Genomic DNA, 18,306 nt, shown 5'->3' with positions numbered 1-18,306 from the left:
CTTTCAGCACTTTCATGCTGAAATAGTTGATGAAATGTTCCTGCTGTTCAAGCTGATAAATTTAGATATATTCAGTTCCTCTAGGTACTTCTAAGGTGTTACTCCCAGATGACAGCTGTCTCACTCCTCAGACTAAGCTGTTACACACAGAGGTGTGAAAACAGTCAATGCTTATGAAGATCAAGACATAAAGGCACTGAGGTCTTTAGCCTGCCCCATGCCATCTCTCACTTGTTAGTTCCCCTACCCATCAACAAACCACCTTTTTCCTGAACTTCTTTTTGCAATTAGTTTAACTGCAAGAGCCTTTTTTTCTTATCTCTAATATTCCTTGCTGGGTTTTATCTCCAGCTGGGCTCTGTTCTTGAATTTTTCCCTAAGTATCTGAGAAATACTATGCTACTCTTTTGTTGTCTGTCATTTCCATCTCTTATACACTGCTTTTTGCATCTTAGTTCAAAAGTTATTAACATATCTGCAAAAAAGTAGGTCATACTTAGGATGAATAAGTATTAGACCAGGATAAAAACTTGCCAAGTTTAAAGTTTCAGGGATGTGAATACTCTGGTGAGATAGAAATTCTGGACTACAGAGGAGATATTTTGGAAAGGAAAAATGTTACAGATACATCTATGTGTTTTACAGCCTGCTATTTTTGGCAGCTTTTAATTAACACAACAACAAAACAAACCAACCAGCCAAACACAGAAAAAACCCCAAATGACAGTCTACAGAAAGATGTGGTCAAAATGGAAACTTGGCACATGGATAACTTAAAAACACAGATTAAACTACTACATCTTTATCAACATGTTACTTGAATGTAATATTAAGTTTTGACACCATTATTTTAACCTAATTCCTTGTAGTTGAAAAGCATATCAGACTCCTAGACTAAGATAGGGAGCAGCAGGGATCAAACAAGTTGTTACATGTCGATTCATGCAGAGGAAATGTGCCAACAGAAAAGTGGCAAGATCTGTTTCGAGATATTATAGAGGATCATAACTCAATATATGTATTTATTCTGTACCTGTATCCCAGGGTACAGAAAGGACACAGCTTTTAATTTTTGCCTGTGATTTCTCTTACATTAGTGTGCTATTCTGTATAGGCTGTGTCATATCTGTTGGCAAAACATAAAAAATAGATTACAACACCATACAACTGCAAAAGCTGGCAGAGCAGATACTACTAGAGGTGACAGAAGCAGTAACAGCAGGTGTTGCAGAAAGAAACTTCATCCTGAGCCAGGTTGTACTTTACACTTTAGCCAGTTTACCTTTATTAATTTCAAAGTTATTGGACAACAAATGCACCCTTGAAGAAAAGAGCTCTTAAAAAAATCACATTAATAGGCCATTGATGTAATAGCTGGCAGACAGGCTGTCATTACAGAGAAAAGAAACTGAAGTAGGGAAAGGATGTGAGGATGGCTCTGGAAAGAACTTGCTATCAGGCAAAATCCAGGCCACTGAATCAAAATAAAATGAATCATCTCACGTGACTGAAAACTGTTTCAATAGCCTTTTCCTTTTCCCTTTCCTTTTCCCTTTTCCCTTTCCTTTTCCCTTTCCTTTTCCCTTTCCTTTTCCCTTTCCTTTTCCATTTCCCTTTTCCCTTTCCCTTTCCCTTTCCCTTTCCCTTTCCCTTTCCCTTTCCCTTTCCCTTTCCCTTTCCCTTTCCCTTTCCCTTTCCCTTTCCCTTTCCCTTTCCCTTTCCCTTTCCCTTTCCCTTTCCCTTTCCTTTCCTTTCCTTTCCTTTCCTTTCCTTTCCTTTCCTTTCCTTTCCTTTCCTTTCCTTTCCTTTCCTTTCCTTTCCTTTCCTTTCCTTTCCTTTCCTTTCCTTTCCTTTCCTTTCCTTTCCTTTCCTTTCCTTTCCTTTCTTTTTCTATAACTCTAAATATCCCAAAAAGCAAAATGTCAGCTAGTAAATTAATTAATTTTTAAGCAATGATTTATATTTCCTTTAAATGTAAAATAAAAGCAAGTTTTACTTTCTTTATTTTCTCTCAAAATGCCTAATTTATATAATTAAATTTTAAAAAGAGAGTATATTACTGGGGGAAAAAAGCAAAAGTAAAACAAAATAAAAGCAAACAAACAAGCAAAAAAATCCACGAAAAATCCCTATTGTTCTTACTTAAAGACTCTAATTAGTTTTGATAAACTTATCTTCTGTTAATAAATATCTAAAAAACAAAACCCCTTTCAGAGGTCTATTCTTAATCCTCTGCTGCGTGGTCTTACACAAGAAATACTCTACTTCTGTAAGGATTTAACTCTCCTGAATTGAAGGTATGAAGTGGACATCAGTTCTTCAAACAACTACATGAGTAATTCTACAGATAAACAATTTTAATGAACTACTCACCTGTTACAAAACAAATGCTACACAGAATAACAATGTTCTTCGTGCCCAGTTCACCCCACCACCTCAGTCTTTCTGAAATTTGTAGGCTTTTGCCTGTGGTGTGGAGTATCTATTTGCTTCCTTTAAGTAAGCTGGCTGTTTTTCATTCTCTCTCTTCTGTGACCCTTGGGGGTGGAGTCTGTTTAGTGAAAATTAGTGCATAATGTTGAGGATCTTTTATCTATTATGTGTTTGTGTCTAATTTACTTTTCTCTTTGAAAGTCCACAATCTAGATTTTCCAGAAGTATTTCTGTTTTTTGTTAGTCTGATACAGATTTTGATGATGAATTCTGATTAATAAAATGGCAGTTAATTAAACTTCTGTGTCTTCGTATAATTTATGTAATTCCAAGGCTGCACAAGGCTCTTACAATATTCTTCTGTGAAAATCCATAGCAGAATAATAAAATTTTTAGTACTGGTCTGAGAATATCTTTGTTGGTAGAAGGAAGCATAATCTTTTTTAATTAGGACAAAACTTGTTTAATGCGTTGGTTGATTAATCTGTCCAATGCTTAAGTGGCACTGTTATTTAATAACTGTTCTAGTTTTTCTAAGATCTACCCTGTAGAAGTTTCTAGAGGGAAAATTGGATGAACAACTCCTTTATTTCTGCCTCACCAATTTAACTAAATTATAGTCTTCTTAATAAGTTACATCTCTTCTATGTCTCCTATTGCCTTGCTCTTCCAGCTGGCAAAGTCTGCAATACTTAGAAATATTAACACTAAAATTAACATAAAATACTAGCTTGTAGAGTATCACATTATGTCTTCATGCTACTAGACAAAGACTTTAGTCTCAGCTGTTGGTGTCAGTAAAACATGGGAAATCAGTTATGCAAGATATTAGAAAAATGTAAAATTCCATCTGTTTATTCCATTGTGACTTTTCAAATGACTCACAGTGGAGTTTATTTAGAGGTAGAATACCTTGTGTCAGACCAAGTTCTATATGAAACTATCTTGTACAGCCAGATGGAGAACAGGGAAGAAACTTCCTCATACCAACTTTCCCTGTTTGGGAGTAGTGTTAATAGCTTTTTGCTTATGAAAGTATACAAATTATATTATAAATGGAAAGAAAAAATTGTAGCAGCTCAACTCACTTTTACATCACCACAGGTACAAGTTCTTGCTAATCAGAGCAGCTCCCAGCTGATTTCTTCAACATTATCTGAACTGCAAGAAGTCCAAAATCAAAATATATTTAATAGCAACAGCTGGGCTTTATTGCTGAGCCAGATTTCCCCAGAATTTTCGTAGTATAAACAAATTATTTTTTAGTGGTATATTATAGCCTAATTAGTTTAGCACGCTCAAAGTGGGTTTTTGTGGATGCCCCTCTCAGGTTTTTCTCTGTATAAGACATCATTCAGTGCAATAGCATTCCCCCAAGATTGATGTTCCTTCCCCTTGGCTGAAATCTCCAGAGCTCTGGTCAGTTCTTACTTGCAGAACACCATGCAGGATTAAAACTTTCCTGCCTACATGAAAAATAAAGTGTGGTGTGTGAGATGCCAGCCACTGAATGTTACAACTATTCCCTACTCCCTTTCCCCTCCTCATACACCAATTTTAATTGTTAGTGGAGGAAGAAATGAAAGTGTAAAGTCCTTGTGAGAAACACACAGTATCTCAAAACCTTGGCTAATTCTAGTTATAGCCTACAAATACAAGCCTTTAAGGTATGCTTACTGTTCTAGCAGTTGATCTTCCAGTCTCTGATAAATGGTAGCTCACTTCAGTGAAAATAAACAGGACATATGATATTGATTGTACCATGGCTAGTTGAAAGGTCTGTTGTATAGGTAATATTGTGGAATTGCAATATGATAAAGTGACTACTGGGCAAGAACATTCTATCTCCTTGGTTTTCTCCTACTTTATCTCTACTTCATGGGAATATGCAATCCCCTCAAAACAATATATATGTACTATATAATATTTTTTGCAGTCAGGGGGAAAAAAGTTGAATAAGCTTTACACATAGTCATAAATATGTTCAGCTTATATAATTTCTTGATGTTCCTAGGGATCCTATGTTAATTTAATCATCAACCTAAATATTTCTATATCCAAGTCTTGAATTTCCATGACACCTGAGCATCTTATTTGGAAATCCATTTCAAAAACTTGCATTTCACAGCTGCCTTTAGTATCTTAGTATAATACAGATGTGGATGCATGCCCTGGCATAATTTCAGAGCTTTGACAAATATAAGGTTTGTCGTATAGATACAGGTATATGCCTGGCTTGGTTTAGTGCTGAGAGGAACTAAAGAAAATGAAGAATGAATAGTTACCTGCTGTTATTTTCTTTTATTGCTATTATGTTTTTTCTTCTTATACATATATTGCAAGAATGGAGCAGTATAATAATAAATCAGAAATGGTCAGAGCTAAGGAGTACTGAGCTTAACTGACATGCTTTATAGCAACTGTTGAATAATTCAACAAATCTTGTGCTAAACCTTCATTCGCTTTTGTTCCTGTCCTGGTTTAGGGCAAATTTGGGAGGAAACTTCCAAAGGGGTCCCTCTAGAAAGCAGATTCTAGCAGCCTGTCCACCAGCTGGTTCAGGAAAATATTTCCTTGGAGAAAAGATGGAAAAAACTGTTTATTTAACAAGCAAACTATTCACAAGCATTAAAAAAAAGAGTACTATTAAACAATGGAACCTCTTGCTGTTCTGAAGAAATGTCAAATTCAGAAAGTCCTTGTCATGGGGTGTAACTCGGCTCGCTCAGTGTCTTATCAGGCCCCCCTGCACTGGAAAATGCCACATCCAGGGCCCATAGATGCATGCTGCTGGTGTTTTTCTGGGTTTTCAGTCCAGAGCAGGGCCAATCAGTTCCAAGAAAAAGAAAAGCACAGTCTGGGGAACTTTTCTGCCTCGGCTAGATAAAAAAAACTAACTAAAAGCAAAGGCGAGCTCTCTCGTGCTGTCTGTGCTGCAGACAACATGCACCAAGAGAGAGAAAGATGAAGCTTTTTTCTGTATGTTTTCAAATACAGCCAACTCAGACATTTCACCGCTTCTCCTTCTCCCCCCCTTCACTCTCAGGTCTAGTTTTAAAGTTACAAAACTTACTTCTGGGCTAAACAGACGAGTGGGGATACAATGCAGCATCATAAAGTCACACCAGGACAGCTCACAATAGAAAGTGCATAATTATGGGTGACATTTCTAAAACAAAATTACTCTACCAACAGTAATTTCCTGTTGACAGCAATAGGGAGTCTGCTTGTAAATACAGGATGTTATAATGCCAAAGTCTTGCCAAACACTACCTGAAGCACATTATCTTCCCCAGCTCAGAGTGAGTATAAAATAATTTGTAGTGTACATTTCTTGATTAATTGGATCCAACTTTTACTTAGCATCAGTCTTCTTGTTATAGAAGATGTAATGGAGCTGTGGTAGCTATGAGAAATAATGAGAAAAGGAAATTAATATAAAATAAAAATGTCAGAGTAATGGATTATGTGTGTTGAGAGGAAAAATGGAAAAAAGAGGACAAATCGTTCATTATAGTGTGTGTTGCCACATGATGCTTGAGCCCTAAGATAATATCTTGTTTTTATTCACCATGCTATATGCATTGTTTACATTTTCAAGTAGAAGTTTGAGTGAGATCCCAAGTAAAATGTATGCAAGCCCTAGTGTAAATAGTTTTACTTCTGTTACCTTCTGAGGCACTACAGCTAACTTCAGTTAGAGCTACACAGCTGGGGAATTATTAAAATAGATATAGATGTAACAAGTAGTGCTCATAAGTCCTTCTCACCCTGTGCATTTCCAGTACTGCTCTTTTCCTTCAGTCTTGCTTTTTGTATAGCAACCTTCAGTGACTTTTGTGGTTGCAAGAAATTCCATGTAGGTACCTCTGGGTGTCCAAGAAAAGTATTTTCAATGTCCTGTGAAGTCTGGCTGTGTATCTATTCACTGCTCTGCTCAGGATCACCTGATCTCTTCTTCCCACCCATATAATTTCTCATTCTTTTTGTCATCACTTTTTGTGATCAGGAAGTATCCCCAAACTGAATAACCTTCCCTGATCGTGTGATCAAGTTGCATCTTTTTTTGTATGAAATTCCTTTTTCTTCTCTTAAGACTGCTTCATAAATATATCTAATGGTTTATGTTTAACAAAAGGATCAGCTTGAAGTATTTTTTTTTTTTTGCTACTACTGTGAATTCATTATTTTTACATTCAGAAGTGGGTTTGATGGAAAGATTTGTGTATGTGGGTTCATAGATTTAAATCAAAATGTCAATTGTTACAAAAATTTTGCAAAGCAGATTACATATGAAAAAAATTTTTAGGCCTCAGAAATCTCAGCAAAAAATGCAAGTACCAAAGATATTCTTTATGGTCATGGTATGCTCAGTGTCATCTGCAACTTGAGTGAGTGGATAGAACCTTTCTTTTCTACTTCTCTCTTCATGGATTTGGGCTTCCAGAGAGCACAGAAATAGTAACAAGGTTAAATGATTCATTTTCACTCTATGTACATATTCTTTTGGGGATAATTAATTAGGAACATTTAACTGTCTAAGAAATTAGCCACAGGCAAGATCTCTATCCTGAAGTGTCAGATAGCAGTGAAACACTTTTTGAATCTGGAAATTTTAGAAGATATTTATTTGAATGAAAATTTTTATACCAATTTTCAGAGCTGTCAAAAGTGTCCTCAGTGCATCTTACACTATAGTGGAACAAAGGATTTAGATAAACATCTGTGCTTTGCTATAGATGATTAAGATCTGACTGGATGTTGCACAAGATAAAATAATCTTAAAGTAATTCCACATGCATTAATTAACAGTATTTTCAAAAGGACTTATACATTAGGTGAGGATACAGTCTTTCAGAAATTGACCTTACTGCACAGCCCCAAAGCAAGCCTGATGAGATAAAAAGAGTAGAATCACACATTGATCAGTCAGGTAACTATTCTCTTGTTCTATAATTATTTTTTAGTTTTAAATGAGGTTCTCTTAGCATAAAAAATTCTAAATTTAGATAATGCACTGGTATAATTTCTGTGATGTGCAATACCAGGGAAATGTAGTGTTCCAAACTTGCTATATGTTTTTTGAATATTTTTCAGTAGAATAAACCTAACTAAAGTACTTTCAAAAAACAATGTAGTTCTTTTTGTTTATTATACTGAAGGCCTTATACTGACTATAATCTAGAGTAAATATTTCTAGTTGCTGTAAATCAAATGCAATACAGTATGTATCACAGCTTAAATATGTTGTATTAACAATCTTCTGAGTCATAGTAAAAGGTAGCATATGGACTAAGGAAAAAAAAATTGAAATTCAGTACCAGCTGAAGCTTTATTTAATTTTTTTTTCTTCACAAGATGCATTTCTAAATTTAATGACCTATATGTATATGTTGGTAATGGAATGTCAAATATTTTGTGGCATAAATTGCAGCCAATAATATATGCTCCAAGGTGATTTGTACCCCTAGAAATTTTTGCTGAGTAAATGAGTAGGAGTACATTTTTGTAAAGTGAAAAGGAAGAATAGAAAAAAAAAAAAATCTTAATTAGTCATTGGTATAAACTCTCTTGTCCACTATGTTTCATGATGAAATGAACCACTCAGCAACTGTTAATTACCGGGAGTACTGTATTTTCCATTTCAATCTCAATGCACTTTACCTAATTTAGAAGTTAACTCTAAGGTACCACTACACTGTAGATTTCCTTCTGCTGAAAAGTAATGTGAGCAACAAGATGAAATGAATATTATTATTCAAATGAATATTATAATTTCAAATGAATATTATCTAGTTTAAAAAATCTGAATATGCAGCTATTTTTAAGCAAGAATGTGGAATGGGGAAAGCATCAGTAGAATTATTTTTGTTTGTGATTACACATGATCCAGTTAGATGCATTTGCACATAAGTAACAAGATTAATAGGTTATTCAATGTCATATATTTATTGTAGTCCTTTACTGCCCAAAGCATTCAATTGCAAATCATTCAAGAACACTAAGACATGATTACATCTAACTATAAAAATGTTTGGTTTAAAATTTTTAAAATTTATATTTATTTTGGGGACATAATTTCATGATATTATCTGGAATGTGTCATTAAATGAATAGATTTGGTTAACAAATATCGTGTGGGCTGGAATATGATTAGCAGCTTTAATGGCATTTGATTTATCAGATACATTAGCACTCAGGTGAAAAAAGAAGATCTCCCACACAAAGCATGCTGTATTAACTGTAACTAAATGGGGGAGGGGGAAGTTGCTTTAAAATAGTAATAATCTAAGCTATTAAATGCATCAAGAATATAACTTGCTGTGTCTTATTGTATGAAAATGTACTGCATGAAAGATTCCAGAATAATGAAAGCTAATAACATGAATATAATCACACGTGTAACTTCATTGAAATTTGTGGTAAATACAGTATATTTGCTCTTAAATATTTAAAATAGACTATTATAATAAATGTAGCATTTAAAGCTTGGGCTATTCTGTGGTTGTTTTTAGGGTTTTTTGGGGTTTTTTAATAATACTGATAAGAAAGTACTCCAGATATGAAAAAGAAGGATAATTTCTTTTTTGTTTCAAAGGGAATGGTTGGACTTCTTCAGATAATGTTGCTTAATATTAGTTGTTTTCATTTATGCATTCTGTGCAGACATTCCAAATTATACAAAAAATTGTCCAGAGGAACAAGACAGGGAAAAGGGTGGTGCCAGAAAGAAAGAAAGAGAAAATAGATGTGAAAGAATAGATTTATCTGTGACGTTGTTGCCACTAGCCTAGTGCCAAATAAATCAGCTGCCTCCGGGACACAGAAGATGGGTGCTGAAGGGAAAAAAACACAACTTACACAGAACCTTTATTCAGTTTTGCTTTCTACACTGTTGATGGATGTTACTGTTGTGTTTGATTCAGAAAGGTGAAAGCTGTTTGGCTGGAAATTAGACCCCAGAGGAGATTAACTTTGGGAAATATGAAAGTGAGCACACTGTTAAGCCTACGACATAGCTGGACCTTTGTATGCTGAGGTCTAAGAATGCCATGTGCTGGAGTTTGTAAGAGACCACACTCTTTGGCACTGGTTCAGAATCTACACCCTGGGCTTTGCAAAAAACCATTGAAAGGAGTATATCTATCAGGAAGACATTTGTCCAATTCTCGTCATCTGTCTGCCTTGTAGACAACAGCAAGCATGAAAATGCTGCTAAAGGGAAGTTGCTGCCACACTGCGTACAGTTGTTTGCTTAAAAAACAATTTGCTTATAAGAAAATTTTTCTAAAAAAATGTCAAGACCATGATACTAAAAATAATCCAGTAATAAACCTGTGATATTTAAGGTGGGGAAGGGCAGGGTAGTGAGTAATAGGAACTGTAGAGTAGTTGTAGTGGGGAAGTATTTTTAAAAGTCTGTGCAAGTACAAACAAAATCTCTGTGTGAAGCATTAGTTCCTTTTTACAAACAATTTATTTATGAAAGAACCAATATTGTTTTCACCATTGAGAAGGAAACTGCCACATTAATTTACTTCACAGTAGAAAAACCACTGTGAGAGTAAAATAAGCTTTGCTCTATGCTGGATTTAAATGAATATATGTGTCTTGTATGTACTAAAACCCGAAATAACTCACACACTCACACTAAGATCTAAAAGGAAGAAAAGACGAAGTTTTATTTCTGACTTTGCAATGTACAGAATTTCAAAAGTGACAGTGGATTGGAGGAAGAAATTGGGGGGGGGGGGGGGGCGGTGGCCCTGCACTGCCCTGGGAGGCGACACAAGTGTAGGGGGATCTGTTCATCAAATGTTGTACCCTCCCTTGTTCATGTCAATCAGCATTTAATCTACTCCCCTGTTCTAGTAAGTTCTCGGTTTCTGTTACCTCCATTGGTTCCCTCTGTAAGACCACTCCTTCCCTTCTCCTTCATTGGTTCAGTTTATGTCACCCCATCCCTGCTCCTCCCCTTAGCCCTTTCCCTATTGGCCCGTTTGTACCCTAACCACTCCCACTCCTCTACAGTTATGTACCCCAGCCCTGCCTTCCCTCGGGGCTCTCAAAGCCTGCTCCCTTCCCGAGTGGTTGTCTCCCTGCATCTTTCTCTCCTCCCTCATCCTCTGCCTCACCCTCAATAAACCCTCCAGGATTAAAGCAGCCTGAGCGTCCTCTCGTCTTCTTGGTGGAGCTATCCATATCCATTGCGCCCCCGCGGACCGACCAGTTGAGGGCCACCCTGCTGGACCAGACCCGCGGCTGGCGCTACAAGAAATTGCTGCTTCTCTAACTATACTGGTCAAACTAAGCCTATTAATTCTCTCCTCCCACAAAGAAGAATGTAAAACAATCATTATTTACATGAACAGTGTGTGAGAACTCTAGTAGAAATATGTAAGCATTAGAAGGCTTATAAAACTTTTAAAAGAACTTTAAAACTTTTAAAAGAACAGGGTGACATATATGTTCATGTTCCATTGGAGTATGTATGTATTTTGTTGTTATTCTTCTCTCATGTACCCCCAGATTTTAAAAGAGAATTCTATTAAGGCTAAATTTGGTACATAAAAACGTCCTTGGTATAGGGGAAAAAGTTATATAGTCAAGCTGGTATTTGTGGGGGGAATTAATTGCAATGAAGATTTAAAATGAATTATTAGGTAGAAGTTTTTCATTTTACCTCCCAAAGAGGGGGGAGCTTCTCACCAATGAGCTCTTTTTTATACTGAGATAGAGATATGTATTGTAAATTATTTTAAGTGCAGTCACTGAATTCTTTGGAGAGTGCATCAGTGTCCACAAAATAGTAACCAGTATGTCAAATCTGCAGTTCAGTGTGCAGGAGGTTTTTTGAGACTGAGTTCTCTAAGTACTGCCCTTTTCAGATGATGACATACTACAGCAGAACAATTAAAAAATGCCTGAATTAGACATCTGGGAGACTTTTTGATGGTGAGAGATCTGCTTTTTATGAAAAACAATACATCAAAATGAAAAGGATGTAAGTACAACAGTAGTCATGCCATCAGCCGTTAGGAAGCTTTAGCAGCTGTTTTAGCAGAGACGTGCCAGTCTCAGAGGGAGACTGACCCATAAGTAATTAATTGGTTGCTTTCTAAAATCCATAAAATATAGCTGGACTGATCAAGCTAATTTCCTGCATAAATATGTACTACAAGCCTGCCTAAATTCTTACTGCTAGAAATCCTAAATACTTAGGCAAACATTAAAGGACTTGACCACCTCATTCATTTAAAAGACGTAGCCTGTCACCACGAGAAAGGACTTTGCTATGAATTGACAAGAAGACATAAATCACTAAGATTTACTTTAGGTCTGCCCAGTTTTCTTGAGACCCATTTTAGGTCTCATTGCATGCTACAATTCTTAGGGGAAAGAAAAAAGGAGTCAGATTACATTTAATTTCTATTAAAGAAAAATTTTATGCTGCCCACTGCATACATCACGTTGTATCACATACACTGGGGTTCCATTTTTTCAGTAGTATCTTGAAACACACAAACTCATTTTAAAGAAAACTTAATTTTTTTTGTTTGTTCGGTGAGTTTGGTTTTCCCTTATCAAAAAATGTGTGCCATTTTACTAAAAAGAGCACAGTCTGGGAGTCAAAGTCTGAGTTCCAGCTGGTTGCTATTCCAACATAGAGACCATTTTAGGAATCACATTTATCAGATTTCAGACTAAAACCTCCATTTTATACAATAGGAAGCTTGAACCTTTTTTGAAGCCCATATTAATCTTCTAGTAGCCATAAATGTTATTTTGTGCAAATTTTGAAAAGTGAGAGATGGGATCCATATCATCAATCGCAATGGCTTTGTTTTCTTGAGGGTTTTTTACTTCTGGGGTTTTCTTTATCTATTACTTTGGACTGAAATTCTCATGCAACATGCCATTTAAATATTTTCTATAGCTGATTACTCTTATCTATAGAATCATATAAGACGGTTATTTGATGTTTTGTTTTTTTTTTTTTTTTTATTTGATTACAAGTAAATTCATTGCATTCAAAATTTATTTCATTTTCAAAATATGCATGTATTCTTCATGCCTGGAGCATATCTATCACTGGAATTCTGTGCAACAGAGTTGGTTGTGCTCATAGAGCTCTCCAATATGAGAATGCATTAGTGCATTAAATAAGATTTACTAAGGCACCTTCATATCCATTACTGGAACAAATGATAATTTCTTTTTGGCATGACAAGTGCATAGAAAGCTGTGCTTTTGTGACTCTATAAAGGTGTTTCTCTAATGAAGACAAAGACAAGGAAACTGAAATGAAGTTTGTTTTGATTTTTTTTCATTTATTCTGATTTGTCTTAAATTATAGGTCTATTGAGAATTCACATGTGTTCTGTGTAAATTCAGCCTGGCACTTTCCATTTGAAAGCAAGTCTCTGAAACATGTTTCAGAATCAAATTCAGGTACACAGAACACAGAGAGCTGTGTTCAATGACAGCAAAAAGATTCCTTTTGAAATACAGTCACCTTCATTCAATTTCCTCTTTATAATGTAATCTATTGAAAAATGTGTATAATAAGAGATAATTTATATAAGAAACTAGGTTTTATATCCTGAATTCTTGTCCATGAGAGAATTATTAGACAGTTCTCAGCAAAGGATACATCCAAGGAGATCTCATCACTTGTCCAATATTTGCATTAGAGCAAGAGGGTTTCTTATGTCACAGGATTGCTATTTTCTGGACAAATTCACTATAAATTCAAAATGAGAGCTTTTTAATCAAGATGGATTTTCCTTTTTCTTAGTTTTTAAGATTAATATCTGTCTATGTTCTACATGTAAAACAAAACATGAAGAATAATTCCTTGAAGTTTTGAATAAAACCCTGAAATAGTCTATTTTTATGTATAATATATAATCTTTTTTCATTCTTCTGTTTTGATGAGAGAACTGGAAAAAAGATGTGAACTGTCCCATTATTTTCCCTACATTATCCTTAAATAATCTGCTTGTGATTATGAATATGAAATGATAAAACAAGATAAAATGAAGGAGTTTTACCCCTGACACCTTGTTTGTAAGGTAATCTTAAGATTAAAGAAAATTATTCAATTTCAATAAAACAAGTAGCAATCTATGGTCCTTTTCATATTTATTATCATTATATATGTTTATTTATTTATTTATTTATTTATTATTTATTTATTGGTAATCAGGATGTTCAGGGAAAGTTTAACTAGTTTTATCACTGCAAAACCACTCAACAGTACCCCAGAGCTAAGGAAAAAGCTTTCTGAACAAAGTAAAAGGTTTGGACATGCTTGAACGTGCTCTGAATTCTGCCGTGTACTCCCACAGGGTACATGGTGTTTATATTCTGTTTTCTTCCTATCTTATTTTTTAAGACATTATTTCTCTCAGTAAGTGTTTAATTATATTATAGTAGTGTTTAAATGCCCTCCTCTATTTGTCTAGAATTATGTAATGGGGGTTTTGTTTTGCTTTATTTTCCTCTAGTACCTTAATCTTTTGCTCTCTGTTCACACAGAGCTGCTGAGATTTCTGACTCCATTAACACAAGTTCTCTGGGTTTCAAGAGAGAAACAATAAACTTGCCTTGAGTTTTCGAAATGAAAGTTGATGTATGAATTCAAAGTAAGACCCTATTCACTATAATGCAAATAAGGGCTGAAGGGAATAAATATTTAGCTAAAAGATTGATTGCAGGAAATTTGAAGAATCTTTCATTGAATGTTGGAATTTTAGAAGCACATATACCTCCTTACTGTTTAACAGTATATGTTTCTGCATATTATTATTTATTTTCTTTCTATTGTCATTAAAATGCACAATGAGGAAGGAAAGAAAGCAGGAAGTTTACAATAATCAACAAGGAGAATAAACATCAGTATATTAAGGTCATATATTTTCCTCCTTCTTCCCCTCACTAAGTCTCTATTAATTTCTTCTGGGAACCATATGGAAGACAACTTTGAAGAGAGGCTTAAATAAATTCTCCCACAGAATTTGGCAAGTGGAACACAAATAGCACATCTAGGTCTCAATTTTCTCTTCAAAGGTACATACTTCTATCTGGAATGTCATTTCCCATGTTATAAGTGGTTACTGTATGAAAACCACTGGCAGAAAGGCACACACTGGCATTAAGGTGCACTCATAATAGAAGCCAACACTTTTAACTATTAACTCTTAAGATTAGGCAAAATATTTTTATGTGTGATTTATTTTCATCCAGACCTAATCCTCTATGAATCTAAAAGAGAAAAAATAGCAGCAAGCTATGGCCTAAAAACATACAAACACTGACCACAGGTATTCCAAGAACAAACAGTGAAAACACATGTGATGCATCTAAAACTATGCCTGGGTTCATTTCACTATAATGAAAAAGAGACTTCAAAAAGTTAAGTCTTTATATGCATACACATTGCAGATTTTTCATTTATTACATATGTATGCAAAATACAATATACAGTATCAAAAAAGTCTCACTTTCTGTCACTGAAGTTTTCATATTTGAATTGCATATCTCTAATCCCACTGGAGTTCCCCATTAGAAGTTCTTCTCTGCTATGAAAATCTAATGCAAGAAAAGCTAGGAGAATATATTCGGAATTTATTAACCAGTATTTTGTCTGCAGTGAAGAATGACAGAGAAATAGGTAATACAAACATTTAAGTAAATTGAGTTCCTTTACTTGGTAAGAATCACCAGTTGCAGGAGACTAGTTATTCTAAAGATTTAGACAAAATATATGTCTTTTTACTGCATCCTATTATATAGAAGGGGTTTTAATATTCTTTAGAAATCTGCCTTGTAACTGTGGTAATCATGCTACTATATAGGTTTAAAAATTAAATAGGCACAGTGTATAACTATGGTTTATAGAAATCAGCTTTCTTAAAGTTTTGAGGTACCCAGGTTAAAGTACTCTTACAGCAATTACTTCTGTTACCCAGGCAGGTAACATGTCACAGTGTTACAATGTATACCACTCCACTATCACCTTTTTCACCCACTGCTCATTGTGATGTTGCTGTCGTTTGAGATATTGAAACATGTTTTCATAACTGGATTACAGCACACCAAAAATATCTAGCATGCTATGCCAACAGTGTCACCTCTGCTTCCATCTGGGTCTCTCTGACTGATCCAAAAAGATATCAAACTGTACCAGTAGATTACTTAGAAAGGAAAAACAAACCAAACAACAAACAAGGAAACAAAAATAAACGCCACCAAAACTAAACCAAGCCAAAATAATAAACCAAATAATAAGCCAAGCCTTATTAATTTTTGTCCTGGAAATGTCTGAGAAATTCTTGTGAATCTATGTCTTGCTCTAAACTCTGCCAACTGAGCGACTATGTTTTGCTGGGTGTCTGGGGCCAAATCCCTAAACTTCCTCAAGGATTATTAAACCTTTTTTTCATGGAAAAAAACAACCATTACATTCTCCCTTTCTCCATCTGATACTAAAAAAGAGGAAGCTGAGAAGAATATGTAGTCAAAGGTTGTTGTGGTTTGGTTTTATTTAGTCAGTTGTTTTATTAATGTTAGTTAGGTTTGTTCCTTGTACTCCCCCATTTTTCCCCTCACAGTGGTTTGTTCCAAGTTGTTTACCCCGAGAGTTCTCGCTGTTGTATCCTGGGTTTGGGTTCAGATTAGGGGTTCTGATATATGTTAGTTAGCCAGTTCTGTGCACCCCTGTATACCCCATGTTCCCCCCATGGTGGTCTGCTCTGGGTCACCTACCATGGAGCATCCCCATTCCTTGTGGTCTTGTGGTCACCCCCCTGTCCACTCCTGAGAGTTCTGTGTCTGTTACCCCATCCCTGCATTCCCTATTCGTCCCGGAACCCTGTATCCGCCCCCATCGTGTTCCCGTTGGTCGCCATGGTCCACGTCACCACCACGTTACCTGCCCCCATTGGGCGAGTGGGGCTTCCACCTTCGTTGGCCTGACCCCTATAAAATCCCATGCGCCCTCAGCCCCAGTGCCATTTTGTCCATGCGACGCTAGGGAGCGGCTGCAGTTCTCCATCGCAGCTCCACATGACAATAAAAGCTCTCCAGCCAACCGCGCGGACAGACTGGACATTCCTTCACCTCTTTGTCTCACCCAAGCACCAGCCACAGAGCATGGCCAGCCCCACCTCTGGTGTGCTGAACGCAGCAGCGCCCGGGACACGCGGCAGCCCCGGTCCCACCAAGAAGCAGCGCCTTCAGCCGGGCTCTCCAGAGCTGCCCGGGACCGGGGAAAATGATGCAACACCGCATCCCACCACTTGGATCCACAGTTACCTGTCAATCTTCTCACCTCTCTCTGTTTTCTCCTTATTTGGTCCCATCAGTCAGGGTTTGTTCACTCCCTGTTGGGTGTCAATCCTGTAACCACCCCCAGCTTCTTCAAGAAAGTTCTGTATCAATCACCCCACCTTAGCCTTTCTATTTGTCCCAGGACTCTGTGCCCACCTCTGTTATGTTACCACTGGTTGTTATAGTCGATGTCATCCCTCTCTCGTTTGTCCCCATTGAGCGAAACAGGTTTACACCCCTGTTCTGCCCACCCCCTACTTAAGCTGCTGCCATCTTTTGTTTCTTCAGCATTTGTCACTGCACCCACCCCGAGAGCACCTTTGTTCCTGCCCCTCCTGGGGGAATAAAGACTCTTTGGGCTCGCAAACAAGTGTCCTTCTCTCGTCTCTTCATCTCCTCTCAGCGTGTGAAGCCACCAAAGCTGCGTAACCCACGCTGCAGCACTCAGCACTACCAGGGTGGCAGACGCCGTTTCCCTGGAGTGCCCACCCACGTGGCGGCCACCCGGCCTCACACGGGCAGTGCCAGCCGGCGCATCTCGTCTGCTTGAGGTCGTGGCAGGTAGCTGCCGCAAAAGGTCAGAATTTTACTGAAGCATTTTGGATTACTAGGTTTTGCTTGCTAAATTGGCTTTCTGTTTCCTTCCATGTCACCCCCCAAAATTCATCAGAGACCTCCTAGAAGCTGATATGTCAATGTTACTTATTCAAACCAGTGAATATGAATGAATCATACATTCTAAAATAATGATACCACTAGAAATAGTAATTACAATTATTATATATTTTTAATTTGTTCAAGACAGTAGATTTTTATGAATAGAAACTTGAAACGCTGATATTGCTGTTTGACCCAAGTTGCTGAGGGTCCAAGAAAAGCAGCAGATTGGCACTGGTGGCTCTGGCTGAAGCCATAGATGCTGAGAGCAGGGAGATGTGAGTGATTCTTATTCTATAATTAATAAATAGCATACAAACCAACACTGTTTTTAAGGCTAGCAGGTGGCTTTCAGATTTCTCTCTATTGTGAAGGGAAATTGGGAAATATAGGGTTGGGCTGCTGCACAATGAGGTCTCCGCAGTTTTATTAGTTTCAGCAGCAGATGCTGTTATTGCATGAGCAGGAGAAAAGAGGAATCTAATAATCTAAAATAATCTATGGAAGATGTTTTGAAAAACATAAAGGCTAACAAAATTAGGAAACTTTTAAACAGAATATCACTGGAACTATGAAATGAGGATTTTGGTAGTTCCTAAACAATAGCGAAAATTGCAGAATTGTTGAGGTTGGAAGGGATTTCTGGAAGTCACGTAGATAAAACTCCCTGTTCAAACAGGGCCACCTAGAGCTGGGGGGTTTGGACTAGATATCTTGAAGGTCTCTTCCGACCAAAGACATTCTATGATTCTATGACTTGTGATATTATTATCTGTTTACGTGGAAAATGTACAAATATTAACGACAGGGGCTGCAGCACAGACACTGTCACCTAGGAGTGTGACTGTTAGAACACCCAAAATAATCTTAGAGCAAGGCAGC

This window comes from Vidua macroura, chromosome 5 (assembly GCF_024509145.1).
Source record: "Vidua macroura isolate BioBank_ID:100142 chromosome 5, ASM2450914v1, whole genome shotgun sequence".
NCBI lineage: Eukaryota > Metazoa > Chordata > Aves > Passeriformes > Viduidae > Vidua > Vidua macroura.
Note: the sequence above shows the minus strand (reverse complement) of the source record.